Source organism: Poecilia latipinna, unplaced genomic scaffold (genome assembly GCF_001443285.1).
Source record: "Poecilia latipinna isolate Pla-1442-1.1 unplaced genomic scaffold, P_latipinna-1.0 Scaffold2436, whole genome shotgun sequence".
NCBI classification, from domain to species: domain Eukaryota; kingdom Metazoa; phylum Chordata; class Actinopteri; order Cyprinodontiformes; family Poeciliidae; genus Poecilia; species Poecilia latipinna.
Window position 1 is genome coordinate 1 of NW_015115052.1, and position 16,836 is coordinate 16,836.

Consider the following 16,836-nt stretch of genomic DNA (forward strand, 5'->3'; position numbering starts at 1 on the left):
CAAGATCAAATACTTGTACTTGAAGGATGGTCTCATTCTTCTTCAGGTAGCAGTAGATGAGTTGACAGTTATTGAGAGTGTGCAGGATTTGTGAAAAGGTGCATTTAAACTCAACGTTGCTTCCCTCATTAACTGTGAAGGGTCCAGCTATGGAGAGCTCTGCTGGGATGAAATTGGCTGCATAGCAGTTGGAGAAAATAAGAAATGAAAGCAGCTGCATGTGGGATTATCAAGAATAGACCAGCTCTATATCCTCAGCAGGGTCCTGGAGGGTGCATGGGAGTTCGCCCAACCAGTCTACATGTGTTTTGTGGACTTGGAGAAGGTGTTCGGCCATGTCCCTAGGGGGGCCTTGTGGGGGGGTCTCCAGGAGTATGGGGTACCGGGCCCTTTGAGATGGGCTGTCAGGTCCCTGTATGACCGGTGCCAGAGTCTGGACTGCATTGCCGGCAGTAAGTCGGGCTCGTTTCCAGTGAGAGTTGGACTCCACCAAGGCTGTCCTTTGTCATTGATTCTGTTCATTACTTTCATGGACAGAATTTCTAGGCACAGTCGAGGTGTTTATGGGATCCATTTTGGTGGCCTTAGGATGGCATCTCTGCTTTTTGCAGATGATGTGGTGCTATTGGCTTAATTAGATCATGATCCGCAGCTCTTGCAGGAGCGGTTCACGGCCAAGTGTGAAGCAGCCAGGATGAGGCTCAGTGCCTCCAAATCCGAGGCCATGGTCTTGAGCCGGAAAAGGGTAGAGTGCCTTCTCCGGGTCAGTGGAAAGTATTATACAAAACATTATTTTGAATCAAAATGACAAAAGAAGCATAAAAACACATTGATTGTAACCCAGGTCAAAAAGGACCCACTCACGAAAGACTGTATAGTCAGTCACTCACGCATCAGAGGGTTAACATGCAGAGACTCTCCAGATTGCACAGGGATCAGCCAATGAAGCCGATCGATACCGCCCTCTTCTGGATAGAATTTGCAATAAGACACCAAGGTGCAGCTCATCTAAGAACCGAGTCCCACAGCCTGCCTTGGTATTCCTACTACTCTGTAGATGTTTTCCTGTTCTTCCTGTTTGTTGTTGCAGTAATTACATTTTCAGTTGTCATGACTTTCAGATTGCTTTGTCTTGCCAAATGCTTGAAAGGAAAAACTAATCAAACAAAGAAAAAATGACGAGGTTCCGTGTTGGTCATCATATTATATTTCCTTCATTTAAGCTGACCACATGTTGACTGAATATTTTGTATGATATAAATGTCTTGTTTCAATTAAGTCTTTAATTAAAGACTTGGCTCTATGGATAGAGTAGTCATCTTGCGATTGGAAGGTTGTAGGTTCAATTCCAGCTTCCTCCTGCCACATGTTGATGTGCCCCTGGGCAAGGCACTTAACCCTAAATTGTCTAGGGTTAAGTGCCTACACTATACATATACACTAGAGCTATGTATAAATGTGTGAGTGTGAATGGGTGAATGTGACTCTAGTGTAAAGTGCTTTGAGTGGTCAAAAATGATTGGATAAAGCGCTATATAAGTTCAGTCCATTTACCATTTAAGGGAAGTAAGTACTTCCCGTAAGTCATTATGTACTGTTACACATTTAGTGCAAGATTACTCATCTGTGGCTGCGATAAAAACAAAATATTCAACAACCAGCAATAAATGCCATTTGTCCCAAGATGGAATTACATAAATAATAATTATTAAAGCATTTCAGAATAAGTCATTTAAGAGTTCAAGTTAGTCTTGAAAAATGCAATTACCCAGTTTTCTTTTTCTTAATTTTAAACTTTTCACAACACTAATGGTTGCATAATTTATTTATTTTAACACTGTTGGCTCCAAACTGTACTTTTTCAAAGAATTACATTTTCTTATTCACTTTACAGAAATCAAGTGGACATAGTGAACACTGCAGCCATAGACGTACTAACCAAAACAATATTGCCATCAGCATTCAGTATTTACAGAGCAAAAAGTGAAACACATTGGTAAAATTAAATGATTAAGCACACAACTAGTTGAGCCCATAATTCTTCATAAAGTACAAATAAGTACTCTCCAAAGACAAAACAAAAACAAGAAAAAAAGAACCCATCCCAAAATAGTAGAATTTGCAACATAATTCAAAAGTTTTCATAGAACTTTGAATTTTCACATTTTGTCATTATAAAACAACAAACTTCTATGTATTTCACTGGGTTTTCACGCAGTAGATCATGCAGCGTATATTGATGAACAAGAAGATAAAAGACAGATTTTTTTTAAAATAGAATTCGTATAAATAGAGCAAAAAGTGAAACACATTGGCAAAATTAGATGAATTAAACACACAACTGGTTGAACCCCACAATGCTTAATAAAGTACACATAAGTACTCTCCAATAGACAAATAAAACCCAACAACAAACAACAACAAAATCGTAGAATTTTCATCGTAATACAAAGTTTTCATACAACTTGGAATTTTCACATTTTGTCATGATAAAACAACAAACTTCTTTGTGTTTCACTGGGATTTTATGCAATAGAACATGTGGTGTATATTGATGACCAAGAAGATAAAAGATATTTTTTTGGTGTGTGTCGTTGTGTACAGTCTCCTTCACTCTGTTACAGCTAAATAAAAACCAGTGCAACCAACTTGATCCTGTTATGTAATGAGTAAGCACAGTCCACATGTGTGTACTGTATTTTCCGCACTATAACGCGCACCTTCAATGAAAAGCCTATTTTAAAACTGTTTTCATATATAAGGTACATAGAATAGACACGACAGTACAGGCTGGAGTTACGTTATGTAACCACTAGATGGAGCTCCCCTAAACGGAATGTTAAAACAGTCCGACTCCGGTTGGCGAGGAGAGCCTTCCGGACTGGGCCGGGGCGTGGCCGGACGATGGTCACCTTTCTCCGTTCGCGCACAGCATGTTCGTGGAGAACGTGGTGCTAAATGACCTGCAGACGACCTGATTCTAGATGGTCGGTATTTAGATAGGTCAGTCAAACTTTATTAACAAACCAGCGTTCTGACAACTATCCCAGCATGCACCGCGCGCTTCTTCTACGGGCGAAAATGAAGTCGGCGGCTGCTTACCGTAGTTGCTAGACCTGTTGTGGCTCAATATTGGTCCATATATAAGGCGTACCAGATTATAATGCGAAATGTCGGCTTTTGAGGAAATTGAAGGTTTTTAGGTACGCCTTATAGTGCGGAAAAACAGTAGTTTCACTTCAATGTAAGCAGAGGAAGTTCACAGTGAATTTGACTTCTATAGTAATATCTTAACTTCTTGGCTAGTTTTGCAGCCTCCAATAGATATTACACTGAGTTTCACGATCCATCAGGATGAGAGTAAACATATCTTAAAATGACCCAGTCAATATAGAGACCTAAGTCTAATTTTGAAAATATGTTACAGCTAGAAAATTGATTTTCATAGTCACTGCCAAGCTTGATTGAGTTCAAGTTGTTTTACAAGGAACTGGCACAAAATTAAAACTGGTAGAGACAAACCAATATAAATCCATGTAATGCATACAAAACAATTGTCATTTTAATTTTACTTTACGTTTTTGGACTCATTTGAAATCATGTGACAAAATGTGAAAAGTTCAAGTTGTATGAACAATGCACTGTCTTTGTGGCTAAATCTGTCAGGTCAACACTGTTGCATTGTCCTGGAGTAGCACAACGATGAAATGAAAAAAAAATACATGCATGTAATGGATTTATGCATCACATTCAGGTGAAGTCTTGTTCTGGTGACTTTCATGATGACTTTTGTTGCTTAATGACAGAAGTGGCGTACAGCACACATTAAGTGCTTGTTCCTGCAGATGAATCATCTGTGGTGATAAAACGGGGAGCTGTCAAAATGTATCTGTGCTTCTTTGTTTAGCACTTTTGTATCTGCAGTTATTTTCTAAGATATACTTAAAAGGCAATTTATGCATGTCTTTGAAATGTTTTACATTGGACATATTGAACACAAGGACTGTACAAGTGATGCTAAAACCATTATAAGATACATGGGGTTTAATAGTTTTTGTAATAATACAAGTAATAATTACTAATTCAATCTGTAATTAATATTTTTGAAGAAGAAAGTGATTAAAATCATGTACTGATGTTTAACACATCTAACTCATTATAGAAGTTACAGACTGAAAGTAAATGATGACCTCCTACCTGGGATAACGATGTAAATTCCCTCACATGAGTAATAGGTGGCATCCCCTGTTGTCTCAAAACGCTGTAGATTTCTGATGAAAAAATGTTCAGGTAAAATGCTAGACAACTTTTACTACAGCAAAATAAATATGAGTAAAATAAATTCAGTGTGTTGTCATTTTCATATTTCTGTCACGTCACAAACCTTACTGAGGTTGTCAATGGCTCAGATGCGACAGCAAGTGGCCCTGCAAGTTGGTCCTCGTTTGAAATCCACTCCTTGTTGCTGACAACAGGAACGTTTGCATAAGGAAGGGCATCCGGTATAAAACTTGTGCTAAGTCCATCTGTATGCAGCTGTGGATTGGGGGAGGCTGCTGTGCTGTGGCAACTGCTTGCAAGGAGAAGTCGAAAGGAGAACATCAACAAACACAAACCAGAGAATAACTGTGAGGTGGAAGACAAAATATGCATGATTTTAAGATTTTGTTTCCAATAAACATCTGAATATTACTGAATCAGTAATTTTCAGAACCACATTCCACTGAAGTCACAGCAAGTTTTGGGGATTTGCATCAATCAAATTTACATTGAGAGAAAATCACATTCTTGCAGGTTATTCTTTATAAAATAGCTCAATATCTGTCAGATTAGAGGGAGAATATATTTGAACATTAATTTTTAACACACAAATTAACAATTGGATTTGACCTGTTAATTCTAACATATGAATATTTATATAAGTTGATGGTCTGAGAAGGCTGCATATACCTGCATGTTACATATATTGGATTGTTATTAATAAAACATATAAATATATAAACAGACACATTGATAACAGATCTTATAAAGACTAATTTGCAAACTTACTCTTCGGTCTCCATGCTGAAAGAATTCTCTTGTTCTGATCCTTGAAAGAGGAACATTAAATAAATTGGGGAAAAAATTACAAAAAAACAGCCATCAGTCATTTCAGTGAGATTTTGTACTTATGTTCTTTATCATAAAAAATGTTGAAGAAATTTAAAGCAGGAGAAAATTATGAAAGTTTGGAAACATTCACAATTCAACAGGCTTTGCCTTAAGCATTATAAACTTTGAAAGAGAAAAAAACTATTTCCTTTGCTTATGACATAAAATGTATTTAAATTGAAGCAGATGAGAGAGAATATTTTCCCTGTCAAATCATTATAGGCCTCTTAAAGAATAAATTTTCTAAATAATCTTTTTGTTGTTTCTAACCTACATACCTTCTTGAGGTTCCACATCTGTCGGTGCCAACACATCTGTATTCTGCTGCTCACTATCAAAATGAGAAAATACATAATTCAAACAAAGAGCAAATTCTTTCTTATGTATTACATTTACTTTGTATTCGATCACTGTCTGTTAATTTCTTCCGTCTGCCAACAGGAAGTGCAGCTAAACGAAGACTCACCATTGCTTGTACAAAGCTTTGAAGCAACTTTTGTAAATCATCAATCCCAGACACAGAATGAAAAGCAAAATAAGGAATGTAATTCCACAAGACAAAGCCGCCCATGGGATCAAATCCTCTGAAATACAAATTAAATTTAATGACATACATTTTCAGAGATTTTTTAAGAGGAAAAATGTGGAATGTAAAATACATTGTGGAAAAATTCCCACCTTTGACCTCCAGAATCACCGTATTTATTCCCTGAAGCTCATTCCATTGTTTCTGGAAGCATTTTGACGGCAGCAAAAGGCAACTATATGGACCTGAATCCCTTGAAACGGCACCTTCAATGGTGAAAGAGGCTTCCATCCGAGCAAGATCAAATACTTGTACTTGAAGGATGGTCTCATTCTTCTTCAGGTAGCAGTAGATGAGTTGACAGTTATTGAGAGTGTGCAGGATTTCTGAAAAGGTGCATTTAAACTCAACGTTGCTTCCCTCATTAACTGTGAAGGGTCCAGCTATGGAGAGCTCTGCTGGGATGAAATTGGCTGCATAGCAGTTGGAGAAATTAATAAATGAAAGCAGCTGCATGTGGGATTAACAAGAATTAAAAATACTCACGTATAACCAGAGTCTCAGCAACATCCTGTCCTTTCCTTTCTACATCAGAAGGGTTGTAATTTGTAGTGGAGTACAAGCAGCTGTAATTTCCACTGTGATCAAGATGAACATTAGATATTGTGAAAAGAACATCATCCAAATTTTGCTTCTGATTTGATTTCTGAAATCCTTGTCCATCTTTCAGTAAATAAACATAAAAAGAGGGGTACTTCTTTTGCCCGAACATGCTGCAGGTTACATAAAGGTCACTGCCCTCGCTTATAGTTCTCTGCCGGACCAGGATCTTTACAGGATACAAGTCTACAGAAAAAGACACACAGACAAATGTAGCAACATAACATCTTAAAAGGCATCTTGTTCTGTTAAGAATTGTCATATATTGCGCTCACCTTCTGTCTGGCCAATGACCTGGTTTAGCAAAATGTCTTGAAGACAAAAAGTGTAGAGTCACATCAATGTTCATTGTGCAAAAATAATTAAAATGTAGATTTTGATTCAATCTGCTGTCAGTTTACTTACAGAAAACAAGTATTGTCTTCATCTTCAGCAGGACTCTGACTCGCTCACATAAACCTTCCAATCAGACCTGATGACTTGTTCCTGCACCTACAGACAAAGCAAGCAGGAACTATAATGCATCACTTCCTTATTCGTTGCTGGCCTACTGCATTTCTGCCCATTCTTCTTGCTAAATTTCTCACACTCAGTCAGATTGGATCTGGAAATAAAATTTCAAGTCTAGCAATATTTTTTCTATTGGATTTAGTTCTGCATCTTTTATACCAGTGACAAGGATGAAGGTAGGTAGAGAGGATCGGGAGACATTTTGAGTTTCTTCTTATTGGATTTTGTACGATGACGGCTTCATTTCTGCCATCTTTGATAAGCCACAAAAGAATGCATACTTTACTTCTTACAATTCCTCTCAGCTCCCCAGATCCATTCGTTTCACATGGACCTGAAACACACCTGTACCTTTTTAGTCTGCATCATTAGAAGATTAAACTAAACAATACAGTCTAGACAAAAATAGAGGAATAAGATTAATAAACTCATCTTCACAAGTGAATGACTGGAAAAATACAACACTCTATACAACAAATGAAGGATATGTGAAGTAAGGTTACAACAGCAATGTTAAACCTAGAGCATAACTGTAAAATAAAATTAAATAATTTTTGAATGTTTAACAAGTGGAGAATAAATAAAAGTTCAACCACTACACCACAGCCCCAGTTGTGTTTTTCATGGTTGTTGTGGGTGTGTTTTTTTGTGCAGTGTTAACTTTCTGCCACAATAGCTTTTTGCATGTAGGTCAAAGTCTTTGCTCACCCTATGAGCAGAAAATCTTATGAGAATTACATTGAGGAGTTTCTGGTTGTAATTTGACAGAATGGGTAAAGATGATAAGGGTATGAATGCTGTTCAAAGCTCTGTACCTCATGAACATTTCTTGCCACAGCCACTTAGACTCTTATACATCAAGATCCTTGAGCTTTAAAAGTAATTTTGTTTAGAAGGCAGAAGCCAGACAACAACCATGATACCCTCTGAAACCCATCACACAGTATCTGTGGAAGATCTCATACAGAGCAGCCAAATGAGGAGACTTTATCTGAACTGACTTTGAGTCAAACTTCTATGGGCTATTTGAGTAGGCTGTTTAAAGTTGTTATCATAGTCTTCTTTATCGCAGAGACAGCCATAAGAATCATAAACCACTTACATTTCTTTCTGTCTCTGAATACCTTTTATATTTAGTAGAAGCTCAAAATAAGATACAAAGTTTGTCATAATAAAAAAAAGAAAACCTCTGACCTTTAGAGTCATTTTTTTTTGTCAGACATGCAATTAGAGAGGACTAAATATATTTACAAATGCAAACCACAATCAAAAGTGTTTCTGGTTGACTTTTTTTTTCTTTCCTCTCAGGTCAAATACTATAGATATCATAAAGTCATTTAGAAAGAGAACAAAAAGGTTCTCTCTTTATGCACCAACTTTATCAACATAACATTCTGAGTTTACAGTATTTAGTTGTTAAACATCAGCATTTCCCGTGTGTGTTTGCATGTGAGAAGATAGTACAGCAAAATGTTTCTGTACAAGGAGCAACCAATAGGATAAGTCAGGTGAACTGTAATAACAACCCATGACCACATGATGTCACCCTTTTGGAGCAGTTTGAATCATTGCTTGGGTTTTCATGAACACGTTGTTATTGTTAGGATTTTAATCCTTTATAAATTAAACTAAGTGTGTCTTTCACAGTATTATTTTAATAGCTGTTAAAAAAAACGAGGTTCTTGTAAAGCCTGAAATCTTCCAAAATGAAACTTTTATGTCATTTTATACATAAGCATACTTAAGTAATAAATGAAACAATGTATCATATTTTTTGACACCCTTTGACAAAAATATTACTTCTTGCATCTCTAACACGAATGTGACTCTAACAGAAGAATTTAATTATTTTTCAATAATTCTTTCAAAGAACTGTCTGTACTTTTTTCCCTAATAATCATATTTTTACAAATGTAGTTGTGAATCATTTTGAGTTTTAATAATTTATAACTCCTTGTCCAGAACATCATTACATCTGCGGGCAACATCAGATGTGACGAACAAAATTATTGAAGCTTTAGGTCAGTTACCTCAGAAAGTAATCAGGAGTTATAAAGGTAGCAAATGTGTGGAAAAAAAAACACTTTACTGGTTGACTGGATACCACAAAAAGAAATTTTTGGACATCCAAAGGTGAAACTATTTGTGGCTCACGGAGGAACAAATGGAGTCCAGGAGGCCATTTACCATGGAGTACCAGTAGTGGGTTTACCTGTGTTTCATGACCAGTATGACTATCAACGAAGTACTATCTGAACCATCCTACAGGATTAACAAGAGTTCAGGTCAATAGCGACATCTACTGGTTAGTCTTAAAAAATACAATTCTCTGGTTTTCTTTTTCGTACTGTTAAACTTTCACAGCACTAATGGTTGTAAACAGGAGCGCTGCCAGGAATCGTGGGTCCCCCTGTGCAGCTGCTGTTACAATTTTTTTAGTCTATTTGACCCATAAATAACATCACAATTTTAAAAGCTTGCATCTGCCTTGCTTTCTTTGGTTCAATAATTAGCACAATATTTACTGTTCATGAATTTTACATCCAATAGTCCACATCCAGTATGCAAGTAGGTTGCTTAATTTTTTTTTTCTATTAGTTTTAGATTACTGAAATGACTCTTCCCATGAGCAACAGTCAAAAACAATGGGCAACTACAGATAAAGCAATCCAGACTTCTAAAAATGCTATGTAGTTGCATTTTATTCAAGCTGCAGAACATAACTTTAATATAAAATATGTTATCTCCATATTTGTTAAAGCTGTTATGATGTCGTAGCAGTTTGATATGAGACAGATAATATTTGAAAACAATCTCCTCCATCTTCTTCCTGAATTACAATTACTGGTTAAAGAAATGCACCGTTCTGACCAAAACAACCAATCAGAACTAGTAGGACGCTCTTAGCGCTGTCAATTAGCCTCATTCACTCACTGCTAAATGTGCCAATGGTGGAGAAACAACTTATCATTACAGGACAAATGCTTATTTGTCCTGTAAGGGATGTGGTCAGGAGGGATGTGGGTTAGAGATGCTGCTGACTGACTCATCTGTTGTTAAGTGGTAAAAGGTACAAGGGACAAGTTAAATATATGAATATCTTGGTAATTTTTTTCCTTAATTCATTAAATGCTAGTGAAAAGGAGGCAAATAGTAGTTTGTAGCTAAGCTAATTATGCTAAATGGTTGATAATCTCACAGTCTACTCACCTCTCTTGGAGAAAAACTGGGTTATAAATTAGCACTCTTGCCTTTTTCTCTCTCTCCCTCCCTCTCTCCTTTTGTTGAAAACCTGATTTTATAACTTTTTTAGCAGCATAGTAAGTGCCACAATCATTCGTGTCTTCCACTGTTTGCAGCTGAACAGCGTCACTCTCAAGCGCTCCATACAGGAACAAACCATTGAACACAGATAGGGGGGTTCAGGGCAAATATGGATATGTGTTTTTTTTTTTTTTAATTTAGGGGGGGGAAAAAAATTTTTACTGCTAAAAACAATATTTGAAAATACAATATGATTAATTTTGAAATTGACAGGGCCACAATTTTATTATGTCTATGAACAAATAAGAAATAATTAAATTGTGGAGGGCCCCTTGTTGGTCAGGGCCTCTAGAATTGTCATCACTTTTCCCCCCTATACCGCGCACCTGGTTGTAAATTTATTTTCACTCTGTTGGCTCCAAAATGTACTTTTTCAAAGAACTGAATAGGGATTTTTTTTAATTTACTTTACATAAATCAAGTTGACATAGTGAACATTGCAGCCATAGGTGTACTAACTAAAACAGTGTTGCCATCAGCATTCAGTATTTACAGAGCAAAAAGTGAAACACATTGGTAAAATTAAATGAATTAAGCACACAACTAGTTGAGCCCCACAATGCCTCATAAAGTACACGTAAGTACTCTCCAAAGACAAAACAAAAACAACAAAAAATCAAACCGAAATAGTAGAATTTTCAACATAATACAAAAGTTTTCATACAACTTGGAATTTTCACATTTTGTCATTATAAAACAACAAACTTCTTTGTAGTTCACTGGGATTTTACACAGTAGAACATGCAGTGTATATTGATGACCAAGAAGATAAAAGATGGATATTTTTTTACAAATAAAAATCATATAAATATGGTGGATGTGTTTGTGTACAATCTCCTTCACTCTGTTACAGCTAAATAAAAACCAGTGCAAACAACTTGCTCCTGATGTTATGTAATGAGTAAGCACAGTTCACATGTCTGTAGTTTCACCTCAGTGTAAGCAGAAAATATTCACAATGGATTTGACTTCTACAATATTCCAATAAATATTACAAGTGATTCCCACATTGGCAAACCAGCCAACACTTTAATGGTTAACTGGATGCCACAAAAAGACCTTTTAGGACATCCAAAGGTGAAACTATTTGTGGCTCATGGAGGAACAAATGGAGTCCAGGAGGCCATTTACCATGGAGTACCAATAGTGGGTTTACCTGTGTTTTATGACCAGTATGACAATCTTCTCCGACTGCAAGACAGAGGAGCGGCTAAGATCCTTACCTTAGCCACTATGGACAAAGAGGACACATTTCTGAAAACTGTCAAAGAAGTACTGTCTGAACCATCCTACAGGATTAACATGCAGAGACTCTCCAGATTGCACAGGGATCAGCCAATGAAGCCGATCGATACCGCCCTCTTCTGGATAGAATTTGCAATAAGACACCAAGGTGCAGCTCATCTGAGAACCGAGTCCCACAGACTGCCTTGGTATTCCTACTACTCTGTAGATGTTTTCCTGTTCTTCCTGTTTGTTGTTGCAGTGATTACATTTTCATTTGTCACGACTTTCAGATTGCTTTGTCTTGAAAAATGCTTGAAAGGAAAAACTAATCAAACAAAGAAAAAATGAAAAGGTTCTGTGTTGGTTATCATGACTTACTTTATTTTACTCTGGATCTAGGTTTATGTATTTCCTTCATTTAAACTGACCTGATGTTGACTGAATATTATGAATGATATAAATATCTTGTTTCACTTAAATCTTTAAGGGAAGTAAGCACTTCTCGTAAGTCATTCTGCACTGTGACATATTAGGTGCAAGATTACAAATCTGTGGCTGTGATAAAGCAAAGTATGCAACAACCAGCAATAAATGCCATTTGTCTCAAGAGGGAATTACATAAATCATAATTATTAAAGCATTTCATTGAAAGTCATTTAAGAGTTCAGGTCAATAGCGACATCTACTGGTGAGTCTTGAAAAATGCAATTCCCCAGTTTTCTTTTTCTCACTTTTAAACTTTTCACAGCACTAGTGATTGTAAATTTATTTATTTTCACAATGTTGGCTCCAAAATGTACTTTTTTTTAAAGAACTGAATAGACATTTTATTATTCACTTTAGATAAATTAAGTGGACATAGTGAACATTGCAGCCATAAGTGTACTAACTAAAACAGTGTTGCCATCAGCATTCAGTATTTACAGAGCAAAAAGTGAAACACATTGGCAAAATTAAATGAATTGAGCACACAACTAGTTGAGCCCCACAATGCTTAATAAAGTACTCTCCAACAGACAAAAAAACCCCCAACAAAAAACAACAACAAAATCGTAGAATTTTCATCGTAATACAAAAGTTTTCATACAACTTGGAATTTTCAACAAACTTCTTTGTGTTTCACTGGGATTTTATGCAATAGAACATGTGGTGTATATTGATGAACAAGAAGATAAAAGACATATTTTTTGGTGTGTGTCGTTGTGTACAGTCTCCTTCACTCTGTTACAGCTAAATAAAAACCAGTACAACCAACTTGATCCTGTTATGTAATGAGTAAGCACAGTCCACATGTGTGTAGTTTCACTTCAGTGTAAGAAGAAGTTCACAGTGGATTTGACTTACATAATACCCTAACTTCTTGGCTCGTTTTGCAGCTTCCAATAGATATAGATAGAGTTTTACCTTCCATCAGGATGACATTAAACACATATTAAAATGACCCAGTCAAAATGGAGACCTAAGTCTAATTTTGAATCTGTGTCACAGCTAGAAAATTAATTTTGAGTCACTAACAAGCTTGATTGAGTTCAAGTTATTTTACAAGGAACTGGCACAAAATTAAGACTGATAGAGACAAACCAATAAAAAATCCATGTAATGCATACAAAACAAATATCATATTAATGTTGCTTTGCATTTTCAAAGTCATTTGAAATTATGTGACAAAATGTGAAAAGTTCAAGTTGTATGAACAATGCACTGTCCTTGTGGCTTAATCTGTCAGGTCAACACTGTTGCATTGTCCTGGAGTAGCACAACGATGAAATGAACAAAATACATGCATGTAATGGATTTATGCATCACATTCAGGTGAAGTCTTGTTCTGGTGACTTTCATGAAGACTTGTTTTTGACACAAGTGGTGTACAGCACATGTGAAGTACTTGGTCCTGCGGATGAATCATCTGTAGTGAAAAAACAGGAAGCTGTCAATATGTATCTGTGCTTCTTTGTTTAGCACGTTTGTATTCACAGTTATTTTCTAAGATATGCTTAAAAGGCAATTTATGCATGTCTTTAAAATGTTTTATATTGAACATATTGAACACAAGGACTGTACAAGTGATGCTAAAGCCATTTTAATATACATGGAATTTAATATTTTTCGTAATAATACAAGTAATAATTACTTATTCAATCTATAAGTAATATTTTTTGGAGAAGAAAGTGATTAAAATCAGGTGCTGATGTTTAACACATCTAACTCATTATAATATCTTGACAGACTGAAAGTAAATGATGACCTCCTACCTGGAATAACGCTGTAAATTCCCTCACATGAGTAAAAGGTGACATCCCCTGTTGTCTCAAAATGCTGTTCATTTCTGATGAAAAATGTTGTCAAGTTAAATGCTAGACACAACTTTTACCCCAGCAAAAATAAATACATTAATAAATAACTGAATACAGTATGTTGCTAACAACATTAATTGTCCTTTAACATTGTCATATTTCTGTCACGTCACAAACCTTATTGAGGTTGTCAATGGCTCAGATGCGACAGCAAGTGGCCCTGCAAGTTGGTTCTCGTTTGAAACCCACTCCTTGTTGCTGACAACAGGAAGGTTTGCATCAGGAAGGGCATTCGGTATAAAACTTGTGCTAAGTCCATCTGTATGCAGCTGTGGATTGGGGGAGGCTGCTGTGCTGTGGCAACTGCTTGGAAGGAGAAGCCGAAAGAAGAACAGCAACAAACACAAACCAGAGAATAACTGTGAGGTGGAAGAAAAATGATGCATGATTTTTAGTTTTTGTTACAAATAGACATCTGAATATTACTGAATCGGTGATTTTCAGAACCACTTTCCTCTGAAGTCACAACAAGTTTTGGGGTATGCATCAATCAATTTACATTGATAGAAAATCACATTCTTGCAGGTTTTTCTTTACAAAATAACTTAGTATCAGTCAGATTATACAATAAAATATTTCAACATAGATTTTTATGCCACAAATTAACAATTGGATTTGGCCTGGAGTTTGACTGGGTCATTCTAACACATGGATATTAATGTAAGCCGATGGTTTGAGAAGGCTACATGCACCTGCATGTTACACATATTGGATTTTTATTAATAAAACATATAAATATATAAACAAACAATTTAATTGCATATCTTATAAAGACTCATTTGCAAACTTACTCTTCTTCGCTCTCCATGCTGAAAGAATTCACTTGATCTGATCCTTGAAAGAGGAACATTAAATTAATTGCAAACAAAAAATACAAAAAAACAGCTCTTAGTAATTTCAATAGGATTTTGTACTTATATTCTTTATCATAAAAAATCTTGAAAAACTTTAAAGAAGGAGAAAATTATGAAACATTTGAAATTCAACAGGCTTTGCCTTAAGCATTATAAACTTTGAAAGAGAAAATATATATTTCCTTTGTTTATTACATAAAAAGTATTTAAATTGAAGCAGATGAGTGAGAATATTTTCCTTGTCAAATCATTATATATCTCTTAAAGAATAGATTTTCTAAATAATCTTTTTGTTGATTCTAACCTACATACCCTCTTGAGGTTCCACATCTGTCAGTGCCAACACATCTGTATTCTGCTGCTCACTATCAAAATTAGAAAATACATAATTCAAACAGAAAGCAAATTCTTCCTTATGTATTACATTTACTTTGTATTCGATCACTGTCTGTTAATTTCTCCCGTCTGCCAACAGGAAGTGCAGTTAAACGAAGACTCACCATGGCTTGTACAAAGCTTTGAAGCAACTTTTGTAAATCATCAATCCCAGACACAGAATGAAAAGCAAAATAAGGAATGTNGTGTATATTGATGAACAAGAAGATAAAAGATATTTATTTTACAAATAGAAATCCTATAAATATGGTGTGTGTCTTTGTGTACAGCCTCCTTTACTCTGTTAAAGCTAAATAAAAACTAGTGCAACCAACTTGATCCTGATGTTATGTAATGAGTAAGCACAGTGGATTTAACTTCTACAGTATTCCAATAGATATGACAAGTGATTCCCACATTGGCAAAACAGCCATTGTTGGAAAAAACACTTTACTGGTTAACTGGATGCCACAAAAAGACCTTTTAGGACATCCAAAGGTGAAACTATTTGTGGCTCATGGAGGAACAAATGGAGTCCAGGAGGCCATTTACCATGGAGTACCAGTAGTGGGTTTACCTGTGTTTTATGACCAGTATGACAATCTTTTACGACTGCAAGACAGAGGAGCGGCTAAGATCCTTACCTTAGCCACTGTGGACAAAGAGGACACATTTCTGAAAACTGTCAAAGAAGTACTGTCTGAACCATCCTACAGGATTAACATGCAGAGACTCTCCAGATTGCACAGGGATCAGCCAATGAAGCCGATCGATACCGCCCTCTTCTGGATAGAATTTGCAATAAGACACCAAGGTGCAGCTCATCTGAGAACCGAGTCCCACAGACTGCCTTGGTATTCCTACTACTCTGTAGATGTTTTCCTGTTCTTCCTGTTTGTTGTTGCAGTGATTACATTTTCATTTGTCACGACTTTCAGATTGCTTTGTCTTGAAAAATGCTTGAAAGGAAAAACTAATCAAACAAAGAAAAAATGAAAAGGTTCTGTGTTGGTTATCATGATTTACTTTAATTCACTCTGGATCTAGGTTTATGTATTTCCTTCATTTAAACTGACCTGATGTTGACTGAATATTATGAATGATATAAATATCTTGTTTCACTTAAATCTTTAAGGGAATTAAGCACTTCTCGTAAGTCATTCTGCACTGTGACATATTAGGTGCAAGATTACAAATCTGTGGCTGTGATAAAGCAAAGTATGCAACAACCAGCAATAAATGCCATTTGTCTCAAGAGGGAATTACATAAATCATAATTATTAAAGCATTTCATTGAAAGTCATTTAAGAGTTCAGGTCAATAGCGACATCTACTGGTGAGTCTTGAAAAATGAAATTCCCCGGTTTTCTTTTTCTTACTTTTAAACTTTTCACAGCACTAATGATTGTAAATTTATTTATGTTCACACTGTTGGGTCCAAAATGTACTTTTTCTTAAAGAACTGAATAGACATTTTATTATTCACTTTAGATAAATTAAGTGGACATAGTGAACATTGCAGCCATAGGTGTACTAACTAAAACAGTGTTGCCATCAGCATTCAGTATTTACAGAGCAAAAAGTGAAACACATTGGCAAAATTAAATGAATTAAGCACACAACTAGTTGAGCCCCACAATGCTTCATAAAGTACAAATAAGTACTCTCCAATAGACAAGAAACAACCCAAAATAGTAGAATTGCAACGTATTTCCAAAGTTTTCATACAACTTTGAATTTTCACATTTTGTCATAACAACAAACTTCTATGCATTTTACTGGGATTTTATGCAGTAGAACATGTAGTGTATATTGATGACCAAGAAGATAAAAGACAGATTTATTTTACAAATAG

At 35.8% G+C, this 16,836-nt stretch overlaps 1 long non-coding RNA gene across 2 annotated transcripts; it reads right to left on the minus strand.

Annotated features, from left to right (window-relative positions):
- Positions 1 to 5,643: 5,643 nt before the first annotated feature.
- Positions 5,644 to 6,700, minus strand: LOC106937777 (uncharacterized). 2 transcript variants are annotated; one of them, XR_001422457.1, is made up of 4 exons: positions 6,613 to 6,700; positions 6,224 to 6,523; positions 5,830 to 6,150; positions 5,644 to 5,735 (listed from the first exon to the last, which is right to left on the minus strand). It is a non-coding gene; the product is annotated as an uncharacterized LOC106937777 (long non-coding RNA). The 2 variants fall into 2 exon arrangements; XR_001422456.1 differs by having other exon boundaries at positions 5,830 to 6,523.
- Between the last annotated feature and the right edge of the window lie 10,136 nt (positions 6,701 to 16,836).